The sequence below is a fragment of the Lygodium microphyllum genome, chromosome 1 (genome assembly GCF_053477565.2).
Source record: "Lygodium microphyllum isolate KBCC chromosome 1, Lygodium_microphyllum_v1.1.10, whole genome shotgun sequence".
Classification (NCBI taxonomy): Eukaryota; Viridiplantae; Streptophyta; class Polypodiopsida; order Schizaeales; family Lygodiaceae; genus Lygodium; species Lygodium microphyllum.
The window spans coordinates 137,652,583-137,670,477 of record NC_141135.1 but is presented as its reverse complement, the minus strand read 5'-3'; the positions used below and the strand labels follow the sequence as shown (position 1 = coordinate 137,670,477).

Sequence of the window (17,895 nt, the reverse complement as noted above, 5' to 3'; positions counted from 1 at the left end):
GTAATAGATCTGCCCACCAGTTGTCATAGGGTTTGATTGCTAAAAAACGCTACCTTGATAGGAGCACCAATAGCTGAGTCATGGATTGAAGTTCCTTGAAACATGATTGGAATATTTTCAAGGAGGTGTCCTAACTGCTGATGATACTCAGTAACTAATACAGCAAGCCATGTCTTTAATGGTATATAAACATCTTGAACATCATGCATGACCAGTATCGATGGCTATTACAAAGCTTGGTGAAAATTGTAGAAGTGTACAGTATTATCAAAAGTAGCGATGCCAATCTTTGTATGAGGGCTATCAAGAATATCTCCATGCTAAGAGGCATGTGATCTGTGCTATAGCTAAGTCGTTGCCATTCTTAAGAGTAGTCTGCACTACTTTCTTTGCCTCTTTAAGGTAAGATTTGAGTAGTGAAACAGGCTCAAAACTATCCAAAAGCTCAAACACATTAGCAAATGAAAGGGCTTCGATTTGTTTGCCATCTTTGATTAGCTTGCCAACTATATCTAGAAACTTAGCTGATAATCCAAGGTCATGATAAAGTGCTAGAGTCTGCTTTTGCTGAGAAATAGGAGTGACGAGCTTACAAAGCTCATCCTCATCATAGGTAGGTGCTAGCCCAAAGGTGGCAAGTAGCTGCAAGAAGCTTTGAGCATCAAGTGCAATATTTGAACCTAGTTCACTGTCCAAGTTCATCTTGGACTTCCACAAGTCAGCAAACAGCTTAGCTGACTATTTGATTTTCTCGGAGATAACATTGTGACGATCTCTAACAATGGGATCTACAAGGGCTTCTAGCAAAATGACACAAGCACACCTATTAGCAAGAAGAGTTGCATCCTTCTTAGCACCTTGGTTAGCATTTTACTTCGAAAGGTAATAGTCATCCAAGACTTTCATCACTAATTGTGATGGATCTTTTGCAGACCTAAGAGCATAAGGAAGTTCAGCACTAATATCATTCAACTCTTCTCTATGTTCGGCAATGAAAAGACGCCTGCAGTGGAATCCTTGTTAGGAGAGTCCTCAGCATCTCTTGTAGCAGCCTTGGTAGAAGCATGTGATCTGTGATGCTGAATCCTCTAGAACCAAATCTGGAACCTCTAACTTGGGAAACATGGATGCAGGTTCTTATTTGAGCTAAGGTTGCTAGCTAGCTTAGTTGAAGAAGGTGATGTAGGCGTATCATAATCATAAGCTTGAGCAATGCTTTGTATACTGTGAAGAATTGGAGCACCAAAAAAGACTCTTTCTTTGTGCTTTTTTTTGTAAATATGGAGCTTCAGATTCTTCAGTAGGAACCTCTATTCTTTCAAGTTGCCTCTAGTGCTCTAACACATTGAGGCTACTATCAGCAAATTGGCTTGAGTGGTAGTTTCTGGATAGCATAGGCACCAACCATGGGGGTTTTGATCAGCCATTAACAATGCGATTTGCTGAACCAAACAAAGAGTCAAGATTGCTGACACAAGAGTTGGTGGTCCAAGGTTCTGTTGTACAATAACAAAGTGTTCCTACAGCTGATCAGTGGTATCAATAGCAGTATCAAGAGTACTATCAACAATATGAACAATATCAACAACAATATGAACAATCTGAACAAATGCAAATTCAATAATAGCAAGTTTTTTAGAAGTAGATGCAAGGTGCAACACGACAGCCATATTTACAAACTCCTTAGTCATTTCCTATGCATGAACATGTTGTTCAACAACCCAATATGCAACCCCATCACCCTATGACCCAGCCTCTGCCCCATCCTCAACCTCAACATCCTAAGCAACACCTTATCCAATAGCCTTACTAGGGACATTTATCTTAGTGCACATTGGAGGATCTCATGAATGGTCAATCAGAAGTTCTTCATGTTAGATGTGGTTGAGATGATTGTGGGATGTATCCTATTGTAGGTGATCAATACCATTGTTTGGAGTGCACTAAAGTTGTAGGTTCTGATCTTTGTGGAACTTGTTTACATATGGGTGGGAATCTCCATGTCAGGTTTAACCAACAGCATAAATCTGGTCATAAGATGATGAAGATTTTGGATGAAGATATGCCAAAGCTCTTATTCTCAAAACATGAGCAACCATTTTTCTATGCATTTGGAGCAGCTATGCAGGAACAACAAGTCTACTATGTAAACAAACAACATGATGATCATGAAGATTACGAAGAGTATGCAAGGTATCAAGAGTACAACAAGCATTGGTATGACCAACAACATGCATATGACAGTGATGAGAACTCCATTGAGTTGCAGCATGCAAGTGATGGTCATAATATGTTTGGACAGCAACATGTCAATCATTATGTTTATGGTCAGTCCCAAAAGCGAGGAAACCCTTGCAATCATTTTGGACACTCTTCTATGAATGAGAATCATGTTGGAAGGCCACAAGGATTTGAGAATGGTTTCAAATCTTTTGATATGTATATATGTGGGCAGTCATGCATGAATGGGCAGCAACATGTATATGATCATGATCATGGATATAAGCAGCATTATGCTAATGAACATGGATATGAGCAGCATTATGCTAGTGAACATGGGCAGTATATTGATCAGTACTTCTATGATGATCAGCCATCCCATTGTCAATATTATGATGATGATCAACCATTTCCTGGACATCAGCATTATGCTAGTAGAAATGAATGTGGTCATGACTATGGAAATGACTATGGAAAACCATTTTATCATGAGAAGTATGATAGCCACAGTGTCCAGCATGATGTTATTCGAGGAAAACATTTAACCAATAATGATATTAGAGGATTACATGCACAAAGCTTATGCTATAGATGTGCAAAACCAATATATTCTAATCATAAAGATATATGCAGGAAAAGAAATGTTAAAGTGATGTTGGTTATAGAGTTTTCGGATAATGAAGAGGAATCTAAAGAGGCCGAAGAGGAAGTGGATTGTAAAGTCCAAGATGGACAGTCTTACAAATCTTTTGAAGTTGATCATGATGCCTATCAGCTTTCTAACCTACATCATGCTAAAGACCAAGTGAATGCAATAGTTGAAGAGGGACATTTAAAGGAGCTTCATGAATCCATACACCAATCTATGTTTTCAAATGACATGTTTTCAATTGATGACCTTATCTTCCCATTTGATCCAGGGGATCATGAGGATGCTTCCTTGTTTCCATTTGACCCGGGAGGCAATGATGGGATATATTTTTCTGCAGAAGGAACTTGTGGTTGTGATGAATATTTTGATGGTTATCCATTTGATCCTGGAGGCATATTGGACTTCAGTGACTTTCATTGTTGTTACAAGACAGTGGATAACTTGCTGTGTGAATTTTCTGTCAGGAATTAAATTACCTTAACGACAATGAAAATTGGTTTTGATGGCATGAGCTAATGCCTTGGATTGTGTACCTCATTTTTTATACCTCAAACATTCAATTTGGACACTCTAGTCAAAAGTTATGGCAATTTTACAAATTTAGCCCTATTTGGACAACAAGCAATCAATTCACTGTTTCAGGTTCATTGTGATGCTTCTTTACACAGAGTGCTTACACATGGTTCTGGATCTTCATCGACATAATTTGCTTCATTAACAACTTGCCTATTACCTCATTATCTTCAATTTTGAGGACAAAACATCTCTAAGAGGGGATGATTTGTAATGAAGCAAATTATCAACATGTGAGTTGAAGCCTATTCCACATATAAACCTTGTAAATACTCAACCAAGAGAGATGAGGGCTTTAGGGTTTAGTATAAAAAGGCAAGAAGTGCTAATGTAGCATCATTCTTTTGACATTATCACAATTTTATCCTTCTTGTCTTTCATCTTCTTGTACTTTGTTAACAACTCATGGCTACATTGTGCTATGGTAATGGAAGATGTTCCATGGCATGGCCATGTTTGTAATTCAATTTGTTACATTTCTTACTATGTGAAGCTTAGATTAATTTGATTTCCTATTTATTTGTTAGATTAATCCTTCTTTACATCTAATCTTTTGCCACCACCAGATTCTCACCCTTTGTAACTTTGAGAGGGAAACCTCCTTGGACTGAAATTAGGATCGAATTCCCTAGGTTTTGGTCCAATGTCTTGCATGGTCATCTTAGATTCCAGCAAGTTGAATCTTGGTTCTTCAACTTTCTTTAATCTAAAGTGCATCTCCTTTTAGAGAGCAGATATCCTCAATATGGTTCTTCCTCAAACAATATGAACAAAAGGCTCCAAGAATGGTAGGTTTTTGGGTACATTTAGTAGCTCCTGTAGAGACTCGGGGTTGTTGATTCCATTTGGTAGGATTCCATTGTTGTTGAATCGCCATTAGGGGAACTGTCTAAGGCCACTACTGTTGTGGTTGAACCATCATTTGAGGCATTGTCATCTGCGGCCACTATGGATTCGGTGCACTGTACTGTGACACTATTTGCATTTGGGGGTAGGGATAGGGAACTATCCCTAGAACTACATTTGGTGGGTATGCCATTCCTAGCGGCATGGAATGAGGTAGGACTCCTCTTCCAACCTTTCTTCAACTTCATCATACAGTCTTGCACCTTCCACTGCAACTTGCACCTTGCGTGGTCTTCTCAATTCCACAAATTTATGAACTTCTGGTTGTAAGCCTCCAAGGAAAACTCCATTCAGGATGCCTTCATCCAAATGATGGTTGGTCCATCTCTTCAGTATGGATTCCATTTGCGAGACATAAGCTTCTACTCATTCACCAAAGGATTGACTTAGATTCATGAACTTCTCTCGCATCTGCTCTTCAAAACCTTCATACCTAATTTTAGTGAGGAAGGCCCCCTGTGCCAAAATTTACTACTGCTTGTCTCTCATACCACTGAGACACCATGCCTTTGAAGGTGGCTGGGAATATTGCTAACCAATGCTCAGGGGTTCTGGCATTGTTAGCCACACATGCTACCATAAACTCTGGTACATGAAGATTAGGATCTTCATTGTACTCTCCCTTAAAAATGGGTAATGGGACTACATTCGTTGGCCTGTCATCAATGTTTCCAGGATAGATCTGACTAGGAAGGGGATCTTGAGTCGCCCTGGGGACTTCTATATAAAGTGCTACTAGGGTGTCAAAGGAGGCTTCCGCTGCTAGCTCATTCTCGACTTTGATTCTTGCCTTCTCTCTTCTCACATACCTCTAGACTCGTTCTAGTGCTTGCCTCTTGATTGCATCATTCATCAGGGAGTTAACTTCACCCAGTTGATCTGTACTCAATAGAACAGAATCAAAGGGGGCTTCAATCTCTAGAGGACTCTCTTGCCAACATTTCTTCTACTTCCTTCTTTTCTACGTCTTTGAATTCAGCTTTCAATTCGCTACAAAGGGGAAGATATTCCATTCTAAAAGTGTCATCGGTAGCTACTTCTTCCACTTCCTTAAGCTCTTTTGAACTTGCATTCACCTCCTTCCAAGGCTAGAAAACTTTCCCAAAGTCACACATACATTTCAATAACACTTACAGAGGCATACAGAACATAACAGAACACGAACAAAGGCTCTATAGAAGCTCAATATAGGGTTACAGAAGATCAATAGAAATCATCCCTGTCAACTAAAACCAATCAAAACCATTCAATGAGCTTTCAAATAACCTCAAACTTCATCAATCATCACTCCATGCTTCCATATAGAAGAAAAACATAACAAAACAGAAGCTATCATAACCTAACAGAACATCACAAAACTTTATATCTCTACTTAAAAATATCATGAGCTTATCAAAACCATTCCATCTTATTCAAAAAACTCCCAAACCACTTCCAAAACAATCAATCATCATGTAGAATCATCCATTCAACCTTCAAAAACAACAAAAATCAACCAAAAACACAGGTCATTTTATTATTCAACGGTAATTGTCTAATATTCTTAAGCAATAGATTGAAAGTTGTGAGGGTCAAGATGGACACTTGGAAGACCGCACCATTTGACTTAGATGCCATCTATGCCATCTTGAAAGGAGACTCACAAGTCAGGAATTCCTATGGGCCACTAACGAAGTATATCCCTTGCCTTGAGGATGAGCAGGATTGGATGCATGTGCTAGCCACCATCAATCTACTGTTCTCAAATGATGAGGGGGATTATAAGCAGGTGGCGAGGACAGTCAATGAGTCCCACAAAGCCACATCATCTCAACTGCCAAAGAGTAGGACCACACCATCGATACCACTCTACATGATGGCCAAGAGCTTTAGCAATCAATCAACACCTGTCCCTTTCCACATTCCATCTAGCAAATTCAAACTCCAAAGGATTCTTGAATACTTGATGAGAGAGCTAGATGGTAACTCAGCTACCAACCTCAAACCCCTCTCAAGGACCTCATGGAGGAGCCAAAGTGGTAGTGGACCAAAGTGCATGACTTGAACATATTGTACAATTGGCACTAATCATGAATGAGAAGAAGGTTCAGAGTGGAAGCCTAGGAAATAACAAGCTCTCAAAATATGATGATTCAAATGACGAGTACAAAGATTGCTACTCTATAAATGAGGAAAGTGAGAAAGAGACGACCGAGACAATAGAGTATGATACAAATGGCCAAGTGATCGAACATATATGAGTAGAATCCAAGCCACGAAAAGCCAATGTCTTTAGGATCAAAAGAGGAGTCATCATGACAAAATGCAACCATACTTGGTTGGGGACCACCTAGGTATAATAATGATGCCAGGAGGCATATTCCACGGTGGATTCCATGAGGTTTTATGGTGGATTCCGTAAACTTTGTTGACCGGGGCTCATACACAAAGTGGATTCTTTGTGCGAGAAGTTGATGGGGACACCTATCCTTTTCGGGCGTTTCATTAATTTAGTGTGTACATGGGTAATTCCATAGCGGGTGATTCCGCAAAATACATATTAAATTAATAAACGTTTATGAGTTTAGAGTGTGCAGTCGTAATAAATTAAGGTTAGGATTGATTTCTAACCAGTTGATTTATTTATGTAGCTAAAGACTACTAGGTATTCACTTTTGTCGGTTTAATTGTATTATTTTACTAACGATTGTGAATGCTTCAGTTGATGTGTAGAGATAGCAACAGTGGTGGAGGAAAGCATTGGAGGATAGCGTGTATTCGAGTTATCACTTATATTTTGATGGGCGCATACCTTAGGCATGGCACCCATATTTTATCTCGCCTATTTATTGAGGCATTGGATATTTATTTATTATTTTGTATGCGCATGGGCGCACGATTATGATATTTGTATTTGGACATTGTATTGGGAACGCCTGACTCTTTGGGCGCCCGCCCATTAGCTTTATTTCTATTTTGTGCTAAAGCAAACTCAAAAGCCAAAAGCGTGCTATTTTGTAATTTGGGCTATTATTTGAGCTTGAAGATGATTAATACATAAAATACATGCTTTGTGGAGCGCTCACACAAGGCATAGGGGGAGATTGCACCCATGGTCTCTTTGTTCATATCGTCCATGCTTTTTACCTTGAGTTTTGTGCAAAAAGTAGAGTTCTTTTATTCTTGGGGACCTTCCGACATTCACTACGCGAGCATACAACATCCGGTCTGCACACCAGTGGTATCAAAGCGAAGCTGAGATCGAGAGCTTCCAATGGCTACCCATCTTGTGCGAAGGCAGAGCTCCTGGAACGATCGAGCTCTACGGTCAATCTCATTGCGAACGGTCGATACGGGTGGATTCCTAGAGGTCAAGAACCTTTGTTTACAACCTCTGATCGTGAAGGACCGGCCTGTAACAGCGGAGGACCACTCCTACATCCTCTTCTCCAAGTCGTCAATACACAGATATAAGTTTCAAATTTCCATAAGCTTAAAAGCTTAAAACTAAAGATTAGAAAGCTTAGTATTAAGCTTTAATAAGCTTAATACTACGAATTTGACATCGGGCGGCATCAGTATATTTCCGCCGCGTTCAGATCCGTCGACGACATACCGCGTTACCTAAAAATCATATAGGCTTCTTAAAGCCTTAAACTACTAAGCAAATCCTAAGTTTTGCAAGTCTACAAAGTCTACAAGTTCAGATTCTGCAAGTCAAAATTTACTTACTCTGCAAGTCTGGCAAGTAATCTGAAGTCAAAATGACTTGTGTTCAAAACTCCTGTAAGGACTGTTCCTGCGCAGAAGTACCGAACTGCAAAGTTGTTCCCTGGAAGGTTCTGTTCGCATACGCAGACTTGCTGAACCAGTTTCAGCACACGCAGAAGGCCAAAACATAGATTTTTCAAAGATTTCAAATCCCGTAATTGCCAAAGACGAAGACTGTGAAAGCCACACACAAATATATAAGCCTTGTACACCCGATCTTGAGCTATGCTCATCCCACTAATTGGATTTTGAGAGTGTGAGATCTTTTGAAGTTTTGCAGGATGACGAAACAAAATATGGATGATTTGATGGCTGAAGGCGATCTTCCTGAACCTACGATGGAGCAAAAGTTGAATTTAATTATGATGCAGTTGGACGAAAAACGATGAGCCTGGCAAGCCTTGCAAGTTCAATTGGCCAATTTACAAAGATCGACTACCGACAAAGAGGAACCACAATCTGAAGATCTTATCCGACATACCATCGATGTGACTCTCGAAGCTCAATCCATCCGCAAAGAAACAAAGATAAGTAAAAGAAATTTCAAATTCCGTACTTTCAATGGCACTCGAGATGGAAAAACTGTTCTTGCATTCATCAGTCAGTTTGATGATTACTTTCATGAGGAAACATACGCTGAAAAAGATAAAATCAAGTGTGTCACTAATCATTTAGTGGATAGAGCATCTCTTTGGTGGACCGTGGTTCGCAAGAGTATAGATTGTCCCACTACTTGGGAGAGTTTCAAGAAGAAGTTTATGCAGAATTTCCTTCCTCCACAATTCCATGAAAAAGCCATAAAGCAATGGGACCTTCTTCAGCAAAGAGATCGTGAGCCTATTCCTCAGTACACCGAATGCTTTTGGAATGCATTACTCCAGTTACGCATGCTTGAAGAGGTACCTGAAGCGACTCACAAGCGCAAGTATATGTCTGGATTACTTGGGCATTACTACGCTGAAGTCAATATGTTCAAGCCTGCAACTCTTGAAGATGCAATTTCTTTAGCTCATGACACTAAAGACAAGCTTCGAGGAAGAGACAAGCATCCACAACAATTTCAAGCAAATGGTATCTATGGAACTAAGCAATTCAATTCAAATTTTAGAAGATTCAATCAAGGTCGATTTCCTTCATCATCTTTCCGTAAGTCTTGGACAAAACCACCTGCTTTGCCATCAAATACCAATCAAAACCCTAAGCCAACTTCACAGTCAAATCCTAATATTCCTAGACTTCCTGCCATTGCAAACAATGTATCTAAAGCCAAACCTATAGTGTGTTACAAATGCCATCAACCTGGACATCTAGCAGCCAATTGCCAATCGAAGAAGCCACCTGTCCATATCAACTATCTTGGAGCAATGGAAGATGAAGAACATGAAGAAATGCATTACTTTACGGAAGATGAAGACGACATTACTACTCCTTCGGATACTTTATCAGGTATGCCAACTCCACATTCTTTGTTGACAATGAAATGTTTAGTGCATGGAAAAGAAAATATCATTTTGCATTATGATGGTAGTACACATGATTTTATTTCTGCAAAGTTAATGAAAGATTGAAATTACAAACTGTTCCTACGCATTATCGCATTAAAGCAGCATTCTTAGGCACAAGGTATAATGGAACACAAGAGATGCATGATCTAGAAATTCAAATTGGTGAATTCACTGAAATAAGGAATTTTCTAGTTGTACCACTACAGTCCAGTGATATTATTTTAAGTATGCCTTGGTGACATCAGCATAATCCTGATATAGATTATTCCACGCATTCAATTAATATTCATTTTCAAGGAAAACATATTACATTGTATGGTATGCATGCATCTAATGCTTTTCCACTGCTTTCTCATACTCAAGCTAAACGTGCATTACGCAAAAGTAGTAAATCTTATCTAATTTGGGTGAATGAACTGCAAGCTAAAGAAAAACATATGCACCCTAGGCATAAAGAATTTCTTGCACAATTTAAAGACTGTTTTGCAGAAGATCTACCACCTGGCTTACCTCCTTCACGTCCTGAAGACCACAAAATAGATTTAATTCCTGGTACACAACCACCTTGTAAAGCACCATAAAGGCATAACCAGATAGAGCAAAAAGAAATTCAAAATCAAGTTGAGGAATTACTAAATAGAGGATTGATTAGACCTAGTAGTTCTCCATTTGGTGCACCTGTTTTGTTGGTAAAGAAGAAGAATAATACGTATCGTACGTGCATTGACTATCGTGCTCTAAATAAAATTACTGTAAAGAATAGATATCCAATTCCTAGAGTCGATGATCTTATGGATAAACTACAAGGTTTTGCCATATTTAGTAAAATAGATCTTATATCTGGTTATCATCAGGTGAGATTAGATAAGTCTGACATATTCAAGACTGCATTTAGAGCACAATTTGGTCATTATGAATTTTTAGTGATACCTTTTGGATTGACTAATGCACTTGCTACATTTAGTAGAATGATGAATCGTATATTTTTGAAATATCAGCATTGTGTTATTGTATTCTTTGATGATATCTTGGTCTTTAGTAAAAATGAGAAAGAACATTATGAACATCTGTCCTTGGTTTTCAAGTTGTTGAAAGATAATCAATTGTATGCTAATCTGGAAAAGAGTGAGTTCTTTCAAACAGAAATTGAATATTTAGGTCATATTGTGTCATCAGATGGTATTAAGGTTGACCCTAAGAAGATAGAAGCAATATTGAACTGGCCTATACCTAAAAATGTGCACGAGTTACGTTCTTTTCTAGGTCTTGCAAGTTTTTATAGGAAATTTGTGCGAAATTTTTCATTACTTGCTTTGCCTTTGACTAAACTTTCAAAGAAATGTATTATTTATCATTGGTCTGATAATCAACAGAAATCTTTTGATTTATTGAAACATGCATTAACCCATGCTCCTGTATTACAACTGCTTGATTTTAATAGACCATTCTTTTTAGTAGTTACTGATGCTAGCGGATCTGGAATAGGAGCCCTACTTATGCAAGATAATCATCCCATAGCCTATTCTAGTTGTAAACTGAAACCCTACGAACTTAAATATTCCACATATGATAAAGAATTATTAGATGTGGTACAAGCTTTAAGACAATGGAAACATTATTTAATGGGTTCTAAGTTTATGATTAAGACTGATCAACAAAGTATTAGACATTTACTTAATCAACCTCAAATATTTGACCGACATATCAAATGGGCAGCTTTTATTCAGAGTTTTCATCCCATTATTCAATATCAACCAGGTAAAGAAAATGTAGTGGCCAATGCATTAAGTAGAAGACCAACCATTCATAATATCTCTGTTATATCATTTGATTCTCTAACTCCTATGAAAGATACTTATCATCACGACATTACTTTTCAATCTGATTGGAATAAATTAGTTGGAAATAACTGGATTCCTATTGATTCACTGTCTTATAATGATGGATTCATGTTTGATGAAAAGAGATTGTGTGTTACAGTTCCATTCAGATCTTTTGTTTTGAATGAGATTCATTGTCCTCCATATCAAGGTCATAGAGATATCATATCTACTTTGCGTACATTGATTGAAGATTTTTATTGGTCACATATGGACACTGATGTATCTAACTTTGTTTCTGAATGTTTGATTTGTCAAAGAGTTAAGAGACATCATGGTAAACAGTATGGATTACTTATGTCTTTATCTATTCCATCAAGACCATGGGAACAGATTTTCATGGATTTTATTATTGGTTTACCTAATACTAAAGCTAACCATGACATGATTTGGACTCTAGTAGACATGTTTAGTAAACAAGCATATTTCATTCCATGTAAGAAAACTTTAACAGCATCTCAGGTAGCACAATTGTTTTTGAAAACTGTTTTCACTAATCATGGATTACCAAAAGTTATTATTTCTGATCGTGATTCTGGATTTTGTAACAACTTTTGGATTACTTTGTTTGCTAACCTAGGAACAAAGATTGATTTCTCATCTGCATTTCATTCTGAAACTAATGGACAAACAGAAGCCACTAACAGTACTATTTTAGATCTTTTATGTGCTTACACTATTTCTAAACCACAAACATGGGACATACATTTGCATTTACTACAGTTTACATATAACAATACACCACACACATCTACAAAGTTGAAGTGATTTATGGTTATAGATTGTCTACACCTGTTGCATCTTTATCAAATAGAATTCAGAGTGATAATGATATTGGATTCCATGCCACGGTGGATTCCGTGAGGTTTTACGGTGGATTCTATAAACTTTGTTAACCAGGGCTCATACACAAAGTGGATTCTTTGTGCAAGAAGTTGATGGGGACGCCTATCCTTTTCAGGCGTTTCATTAATTTAGTGTTTACATGGGTGATTCCATAGCGGGTGATTCCGCAAAATACATATTAAATTAATAAACATTTATGAGTTTAGAGTGTGTACTCGTAATAAATTAAGGTTAGGATTGATTTCTAACCAGTTGATTTATTTATGTAGCTGAAGATTGCTAGGTATTCACTTTTGCCGATTTAATTGTATTATCTTACTAACGATTGTGAATGCTTCAGTTGATGTGTAGAGATAGCAGCAATGGCGGAGGAAAGCATTGGAGGATAGTGTGTATTCGAGTTATCACTTATATTTTGATGGGTGCATACCTTAGGCATGGCGCCTATATTTTGTCGCACCTATTTATTGAGGCATCGTATATTTATTTATTATTTTGTATGCGCATGGGCGCATGATTATGATATTTGTATTTGGACATTGTATTGGGTACTCCTGACTCTTTGGGGTGCCCGCCCATTAGCTTTATTTCTATTTTGTGCTAAAGCAAACTCAAAAGCCAAAAGCGTGCTATTTTGTAATTTGGGCTATTATTTGAGCTTGAAGATTATTAATACATAAAATACATGCTTTGTGAAGCGCTCACACAAGGCATGGGGAAGATTGCACCCAATTGGTCTCTTGTTCATGACCGGGGCTCATACACAAAGTGGATTCTTTGTGCGAGAAGTTGATGGGGACACCTATCCTTTTCGGGCATTTTATTAATTTAGTGTGTACATGGGTGATTCCATAGCGGGTGATTCCGCAAAATACATATTAAATCAATAAACATTTATGAGTTTAGAATGCACACTCGTAATAAATTAAGGTTAGGATTGATTTCTAACCAGTTGATTTATTTATGTAGCTGAAGACTGCTAGGTATTCACTTTTGTCGGTTTAATTGTATTATTTTACTAACGATTGTGAATGCTTCAGTTGATGTGTAGAGATAGCCGCAGTGGGGCGGAGGAAAGCATTGGAGGATAGTGTGTATTCTAGTTATCACTTATATTTTGATGGGTGCATACATTAGGCATGGCGCCTATATTTTGTCTCGCCTATTTATTGAGGCATTGGATATTTATTTATTATTTTGTATGCGCATGGGTGCATGATTATGATATTTGTATTTGGACATTGTATTGGGAACGCCTGACTCTTTGGGCGCCCGCCCATTAGCTTTATTTCTATTTTGTGCTAAAGCAAACTCAAAAGCCAAAAGCCTGCTATTTTGTAAATTGGGCTATTATTTGAGCTTGAAGATGATTAATACATAAAATACATGCTTTGTGGAGCACTCACACAAGGCATGGGGGGAGATTGCACCCAATTGGTCTCTTGTTCATGTCGTGCATGCTTTTTACCTTGAGTTTTGTGCAAAAAGTAGAGTTCTTTTGTTCTTGGGGACCTTCCGGCATTCACTACACGAGCATACAACATCCGATCTGCACACCAGTAATAGACTATAAGCAAGCTAGATTAGTTCAACCTAGTACCGCACCACTCTTTAGAATTGAATCGGCCTCTAAGTTGCGACCACCAAGGGAAACTCCTTCTTCTAGTGAAAGTTGTGAGTTTAACTCTGAGTCGAAAGTGAGCTCCGAAAGCGATCTAGAAATACGCCAACCACCTAAGAACAAGCACACCAAAGGGGACCTACCAATCCACCTAAGAAGGTGCATGCGATTGAAGGAGGAAAAGAGGAGGCAATCGAAGGGGTCAAAAGTCAAAGATCAAAGGAAGCCCTAGGATCTACTGAAGTGCTTCACGAAGTTTAAAAAAGGCGACAAGGTAGTGATCTTACTGGGAGCTAAGAGACAAGGATGGGCAAGCAAACTAACAGAAGGGCATGCTAAGGTCAAGGAAGTTAATGTAGCAGGGGAAGGAGAAAAGCCTCGACCCGTGTTCATAGAGGACGACTTGACTGAGAAAGAGGAGGCTAATCTCATTGCTCTCTTGCAAGAGTACGTGGATGTGTTTGGTTGGTGCTTAGATGAACTAAAAGGAGTAGATCCGAGGGTTGTGACACATAATATCCCTATGACTCCCGATGCGGTACTAGTTAAGCAGTGACCATACCCCATGAATCTAAAGCATGCACATGCTATTAAGGAGAAGATATATAAGCTGTTGAATGCTAGATTTATCTAGAAATCAAGCACACAGATTGGATGTCACCTACAGTAATTGTCCTCAAGAAGAATGGAAAGATTCGACTGTGTGTGAATTATAAAAAGGTCAATGTTGCGACTAAGAGAGACAACTATCCACTACCCTACATAGCACATGCTCAAAAGGGTAGTGGGAAAAGAACCCTACAGTTTCTTGGATGGCTTCTCAGGTTATAACCAATTGTATGTGTACCTTGATGATATACATAAGATAGCATTTGCAACTGAATGGGGTATATTTGTCTATGTAGTCATGCTATTTGGGCTAATGAATGCACCAACTACTTTTCAATGCCTCATATGTGCCATCTTCAAAGACATGCTTGGGAGAGAATTGGAGGTATTCGTTGATAATTTATGTGCTCACTCTAGTTGGAGGGAACACCTAGATAAACTTCGCGTAGTCTTTGAGTGGTGTAGATTGTATAATCTCTCCTTAAAACCCATGAAGTGCAAGTTCTGAAAGAAACATGGATGTATCCTAGGGCACGTAGTGTCTAAGAACGGCATTGCAACAGACTTCTCCAAAGTCAAAGTCATTGTTGATTTACCACCATCCACAAACTATAAGGGAGTTCAGTGCTTCCCGAGACACAAAGAGTACTATCGACGATTCATTCTAAACTATGCATTAATCGTTAGACCCCTTTACAAATTGCTAATTGTATTTAAGTGGATCGAGAAATGCCAACACACCTACAAGGAACTAAACAAGGCTATTGCAACCACATCGATCTGACAAGCCCCAAATTGGAACATAACATTCCACATCGATGCATCAAAGTTTGCCATGGGAGCTATTTTGTGCCAACCTAGTGAACATAGTCTCAACTATCCTAAGAGCTTTGCTAGTAGACAACTCACAAATATGGAGATGAATTACTTCACAATGGAAAGGGAAGGCCTAGCTGTGGTCTTCAATGTAAAGAAGTTCCATCTTTATCTTTTAGCTGCACCCTTTACCTTTTTCATTGACCATCAAGCTTTGCTTTATTTGGTAAACAAACCTTGCTCTACAAGATGCATAGCTAGATGGTTACTTCTGCTGCTAGAATTTGATTTCTACGTGGTTGTACGCAAGGGTAAGCAGTATTACATGGTAGACCGTATGTTCCACATACCCACAAGAGAAGTTACTAAACAGGGCATCGTAGATGACTTACTTGATGTGCACCTTTTCAGCATGTCCAGATAATGCGGCCTGTTTAGGGCCAATCTAAAGCCATATTGGGCAAATGACATAGTCCAAATCCCAGAGCATGGATTTCCTAAAAGACCTATAGAGAAGGCTAGACTCAAGCACCTTATCCTTCAGATTTATCCATATCAGCTAATGATCGGCTAGCTCTATAGGCTAGGACAAGATGGGTTATTGAGATGATGCATATATGAGCATGAGATGCATGATGTACTTGCTGAAGCGCATGGTGGAATTGTTGGAGGACACTTCAGCAAAGACACTATAGTGCTGCAATCTCAACTGCAGTGACCCATCAAAGAACCAAAAACCCCATATGTAAGGACAAGATGGATTTGACCCCAGGTAATGGCATGATAACTCTTTGAAAAATGAAGAATCGACTTCATTGGACCGATTAGCTCCATAGGGCAATTTTCACAGTTGAAGTATAAAATTGTAGTGATGGATTATCTCATGAAATGGGTGGAAGCTCGGGCCACCAAGAAGAATGATGCTAGGACCATGGCTAAGTTTCTTTGAAAGCATGTGATCTCACGATTCGGCTACCCCATCAAACTAGTTAGTGTCCAAAGTACACACTTCAAATGAAGCGATTGCCCATTTATTATCCACCTTCTTGATCATCCATCGAAAATCATCACCTTACTATCCTCAAGCTAACGGTCAAACAAAGTCTATGAATAAGATCCTAGTAAATGTCCTAACTAAGGTAGTCTCCACCTTGCACACTAACTAGGACAATAAGCTCATGGTAGCACTATGGGCTTATAGGACAAATTATAAGATGATTGTAGGGCAAACACCATTGAAAGTGACTATGGGCTGAAACAATCTTGCCAGTGAGTTCTTCATTCCAAGCTTGAGAGTGGCAATCCAAGAGAGATGGGATGGTAAGGAAGCATGGACAGAATGCTTGGTTGAGTTAGAATGCCTACTATCTAAGACCCGACTCCTAGCAACCCATGCACTAATCTGTGAGAATACAAGTCACAATAGATGGTTTGACAAACATGTCAAACAATTCGACTTAGAGCAGGGCGACCTAGTGTTGTTGTACTCTGTAAAGGGCCATAAGCAAAAGATGAAGTTCAAAGTATTGGGACCTTTTAAGGTCTGCAACATTAGTCGAATTGGCAATATAGAGCTCGAGACTCTAGAGGGAGAGGGCAAAGGCTTCTTTAATGGCAGTCACCTCAAGAAGTACTACCCTTCAATGCATCCACTGTACGAGTCTCTGATGATGTTGGAACCACCAGTGAACATAAGAGTTGCCACCATCACTAAGATACAGGACGAGGATGAGGAAGTTGTAGCACCTGCCTATCTGCATATATCAGTCACTGCCTAGAAGACACATGTCTTTGATGCACTCATTGACGAGGGAGTTGACTTTAATATTCTTAAACATGACCATTGGACCCTCATTGGTCAATCCTAGTTATAACCTACTAATGCTAAAATCAACCTGTTTGGGGGACAATCTTACTCACTGTTGGAAAAGTGCAAAGTAGCGGTCTCCATCAAGACTAAAAGCCTACCAATGATTTTCTATATGTTGCCTAACACTAAGGCTATCAATAAGGAAATGCTGTTAGGACGTGCATTCAAGAAACAAGCACACTGCAATGTTAATTATGACTCACAGCATATTCACCTTGCCATTGGCAATATTCAAATAGTGACACCTTTCAACAAGGGTAGCGTGGCTCCATCTAAGCCCATAGTGCAACTGATAGAAGAACCTAGTACCAAGCCCAAGGAGGGGGTCGTGACTTGTCCTACCCCACCGAAGCAAATCGACAACCCCCCAATAGACGCACCTAAGACCACTGAGTAGCAGCTCAAATGGATACCCAAACAACAATCGCCATTGTTTAGGAGCCAACCCACATGAAATCATAATCCCATGCCCTAGGCCTAGGAGACAAAGCTGGTGCTATAGAAGCAGATGAATAGCCAAGCCACGATGGGCCCCTAAAGCCCTATTGCATGTTTTAAGGCAACTACAAAGGTAACAAATGGGTTTGGTTGGCAAGGCCATGAGTGGCATGTGTGTCCCTCAGACACCACCTTTTGACTCATCTCCA

The 17,895-nt window shown here is 39.0% G+C and overlaps 1 pseudogene; it reads right to left on the bottom strand.

Moving 5' to 3' along the window:
* Positions 1 to 303: 303 nt before the first annotated feature.
* LOC148041724 (FRIGIDA-like protein 3) lies at positions 304 to 1,670 on the bottom strand (annotated as a pseudogene).
* Between the last annotated feature and the right edge of the window lie 16,225 nt (positions 1,671 to 17,895).